The following is a 4238-nucleotide window of genomic DNA, read 5'->3' on the forward strand; positions in this document are numbered from 1 at the left end:
TTAGAGGCAGGCACACAGTGCTGATCTTTCAGATTCACTGCCTCCTTATCAGTAATGCAAACAGCAGCCCTCAGAGCTTAGAGCGGGCACAGAGCAGAAAAATCCTAGGGATCAGGATACAACTTTACTGAGGTTCCAGAGAATATATATGGAGAAGGGGCCAGCATGGGATCCAGAGAGCAGGTGGCAGCCATGCCCTGACCTTGGGCCCTTGGTGCTCAGGCCAAACCTGACGCCAGCTAAAGGATAATGAATGAAGAACAAAAAGAAATGGTTTAGCTGGGTGGTTGTCCATGCACCCAGCTAAAGCTCAATTATTGGGCTGGTTATACATTTTACAGTATGACACCATATCAGTTTTTAGAACACGGCAAAGAACCTTTCCAACTTTCAATCAGCAAACTTAGAAGAGAAGAGTCTCCACGCTTCCCGTCTCATCGCCCTCAGCAAGCAGAGTTCCTGAGCCAATGCAGGGACAAGACTTTGCTCTGTCAGCAATTATTAATAACTGCAACTCCTCCATGCAAGCAATGGATTCAGAATGAACTAGAATTTTCTAGTCTTAACTCCAAACACCCAGGAAATGGAGTCCAGCTGGCTCAGTCTGAGTCACATACTCACAATTGGCCCAATCATCTTTGGGTAAGGTGACATGGGCCTCATAGAACATACATGGCTGCCTGGGGCCCATCCCTGTGGGCGAGGGGACAGACTAGGGTCCTTGTAAGCTGCCAGAACCTATAAGTAGTGTGTCTTATAGTTGTCTCGCAGAGAAAGAAGACCTGGGCAGTGATTCCTATTTTTCCTAGAATCGAATGTCCCTATCACACTACACATTCCTTCTTTAAATTCTCCACTTTCTGGCTTAATTGTGCTTTCAGAATTTGGGACATGTACTGTTAGATAGACACAATGCTAAAGATCCCAGATCCTAGTTTTTGCATTTTGCAACATGGCGGCATGTTTTTCTGTATCTGACTCTAGGCTCAGCATTAGCTAGATCCACCAAGATGATGGCCAAGTTAGATGAATCACCAGACTGTAATGCATAGTTACCAAGATATGCCAGACATTTTCAACCTTTCATCCTTTATTCTTCTTGTCTTCTCAGCCTGGAATAGCCTTAAATAATCCAGCTACTGAAATCCTGCTCATTATCCTTAAGACACAGTTCATATGCCAATTCGTCCCTGAAGTCTCCTTTAGTCCTTCCAAGTTTTGAGTTGTCAGATTTAGCAAATGAAATAGAGAATGCCCAGTTACATTTGAATTTCAGATACACAATGAATAATCTTTTCTATAAGTATGTCCTAAATATTTCATAGAGCATACTTATACTGAAAAATTACCTGTTGTTTTTAAATTTTAACTTGATGTCCCACATTTTAATCTGGTAATCCTACCCTAGTTGGGTTTAGGTATAACCTCTTCTTGCCCGACATTTTGTCTGCACTTTATCTTTCACATTTATTTTATTTAGCCATGGAGTAGTGGGTTATTTCTGTTTTCTCCTTTCTCACTAAATTGTAAGATACCTGAATGCAGAATTGTTCCATATTTATCTTTATCTTTTTATCTTATTTATCTTTTTATCTCCTCCACATCACCTAGGATGTGTATAGGATCACCTGTCCTATACACAGTAGGAATTAATAACTATTCCAGTTAGTGAATGAAAATTTTGTTGAATCTAAGCCTTTGGCTGTCACATATATAAGATGTATGTTTGCAACCAAAGTCCAAACTACTCCCAAATAATAGTAATACATGTCTTTTATTTGAACAGTTAAATGCCAACAACTGTACTAAGGGCTTTATATCCGATCTAAAAAAGTAAACCATACTACTATCTTATGAGTAGATAGAATAATCCCATTTTACAGATGAAAACAGATGAGGATTCAGAGGTTGCAATAATATGCCCAAAGTCACAAAGCTAAGAATTAGCAGAGTCAGGATTCAAACTTTAGACATGCCTGTCTCCAAAGCTAGTAAGTTAATCTTATCTACCCTCACACCAAAGAAAGACTGGGTGTGTCTCTGTTTTTGCTAGAATATTGTTTCAGCTGGTTTTATTTTTTATAGTGACCAAAATTTTAGTGGCTTCAATGGATAGAAGTTCATTTCTCTCTTATGTACTAATATAAATCAGAGTTGACAGTCCAGGGGAGTAGGCGGGTCTGCTCTCCAAGTTCCCTCAGACACCTGGGTCCTTCTATCTTGCTGTTTCACAATCTCCATGGCTGCTGCCCTTCCTGCAGGATTGATGCAACTCACCCATCTACATTCCAGTCTATGGGATTGGAAAAGTAGGAAATGAAATGCAAGCAACTTCCTTTTAAGAATATGGTCCTGCCTTTGTTCACACTTCCCTTCCACTACATCCATTGGCCCCAAGATAGGCACAGAGCCACACCTCACTGCATGGAAAGTGGAACGTGTAGTCTTCAGGTGGTTGTCCTTACACCCAGCTAAAGCTTAAGAGTTCTTTACTTAAAGGAAGAAGGGGACAATGTGTGTTGGGTGGGTCCAGCAATCTCTGTGACAGTCATCAGAGTAAAGGAGGCAGGGCAGATGTTATGAGTGGGAGAAGATAAATTCAGGGAGCAGAGGAGTCAGGGAGGTGAGAGCAAGGAGACAGCAAGAGGACAGTGGTAGACACACGACTGAGTTATGGGCTGTGCTAGGTCTCCCTGTTCCCAGAGGTCTGCTGTGAAGGTGGGTGCAGTGGGCATCTGCCATCCTTTCTGGTCACCTGATACCCTGACCACACTTCCTATGTGGGAGAGATTTCTCACTGAATGAACCAACTCCCCCCTTAATAAATGAACTCGCCCATCCCCACCTAGATAGAAGCCAGAAACTTGATTTTTGAGCCTCCTTGGTAGCCAAGACACAGTCAAGAGGCTGTATCTGCTCTAGATAATGAACTAGAAACAAGTGAAGCGGAAAAGTGGCTTCTGGGTAGAATCCATTCTAATGAAAATGGTGGCAAACACCTCCATTTATAAGAGACAGTAGGAACAGAGGTTCCAGTAGTAGCAGGGCTCAGTGTTGGTGGTGTAAACTGAAGAAGCTATGCCCAAGGGTGGCACTCATAGGGCTATGGTAGACTGAATAACTGTCTGCACTCTTCATGTTCTCCCTGTAATAGAATCTATGCCTTTAACCATGTGACTTTGCAGTGCCTCCCATGGCAGAAGACAGAGTCTACATTCTAGACCTGTTGACTGAGGGCTTGGTTGTGTGACTTGGTTTGAGCCATGGACAGTAGATGAAAGGGACAGCATCTCAGAGAGGCCTTAGGAAGCATGGTGAGTTTCCATCAGCCCACTTGAGCCTCTTTCCTCACCATGAGAAGACTACGTTCCATGTAACCATTGCTACTTCAATCTGGGTCTTAGAAGGAAGACACCTGAAACAGAACTGAAACTGACCTGAACTCTAAACCAAACTCCAGTTTGCTCAGCTGAACCCAGCCAAGATTAGCCAAGCCACAACAGATCCATGAACAGAGAATAAAATGCTCATTGTTGAGATTGGAGAATAATTTGCTATATGGCCCTACTACAGAAGAAACTTGACTAATACCATTTCCTACTGGCGTGTTTCTGAGGTATATTTGGGCAAGGCTGATGTTGAGCAAGTATGTTCCAGAACAGCTGCAGAGGTTATCTACCACCTTCCACTCCTCTGATTACTTGGAGCCTGTGTCGTGAAGTTGTCAAATATTTGATGGTTGTCCTTAGGTTTGTTTGTTTCTGGCAATGTGGCTACCATATCTGATTCTCTAGCCTTTCTGGAGATTCTGTGATGTACCTGATATCCTTGGATAAATTAATTTTCTGCATATATTAGGGGTAAGTCATGTTTTGGTTTGCAACTTAAAACCCTGGCTAAGAGAGGGTCAGCAGGGATAGGAGAGTATCAAAATCAAGGCCACGTAAGATGTCTCTCACCTCCCTCAGTGACCACAGGACATTTTCCAATTTGCTTCATGGAAGCACTTCAGGATTTGCTAGCTTTGGACTTTGGGTAAAAGTGTAAACAATCTAAGAACTCTGATTCTAGATTTTACAATTTGACACTGGTACTTAAGATTCTTCTCCTTGGTACTGCCGGGGCAGACTATTTTTTCTTTCAGGCCAGTGGAAAGAAGACTTGGCCGTGACCCAAGAGACCTGGGCTCCAATCCCAACTGTGTCAGCAAGCTGCAAGACCTTGAGAAAGGGTGTTCC

This window comes from Pan paniscus, chromosome 10 (assembly GCF_029289425.2).
Source record: "Pan paniscus chromosome 10, NHGRI_mPanPan1-v2.0_pri, whole genome shotgun sequence".
NCBI classification, from domain to species: Eukaryota; Metazoa; Chordata; class Mammalia; order Primates; family Hominidae; genus Pan; species Pan paniscus.